The sequence below is a fragment of the Penaeus monodon genome, chromosome 23, assembly GCF_015228065.2.
Source record: "Penaeus monodon isolate SGIC_2016 chromosome 23, NSTDA_Pmon_1, whole genome shotgun sequence".
NCBI lineage: Eukaryota > Metazoa > Arthropoda > Malacostraca > Decapoda > Penaeidae > Penaeus > Penaeus monodon.
In genome coordinates this window covers 1940994-1941230 of record NC_051408.1, presented here as the reverse complement: position 1 = coordinate 1941230, position 237 = coordinate 1940994, and positions in this window count along the sequence as shown.

Below are 237 nucleotides of genomic sequence, written 5' to 3'. Positions count from 1 at the left end.
AGCTAGATGATGACACCCACAGACCAGCATCTTATTTATATTCGTGGCGGTAAAATCTTTATCAGGCTGGATGACGGAGATTTTTAGAGATAACAATGATTTTGGAAGACGTCTCCAAAATTCTGAGAGTTGGCCATATCGAGAACCTGAAATGTGGGTATCCCATTCTTAGTCCTGTAATTCACAACAGAGAGAAGACAAGTTTTATTTTGTCTAATTCTAACTATGAAGTAAGAG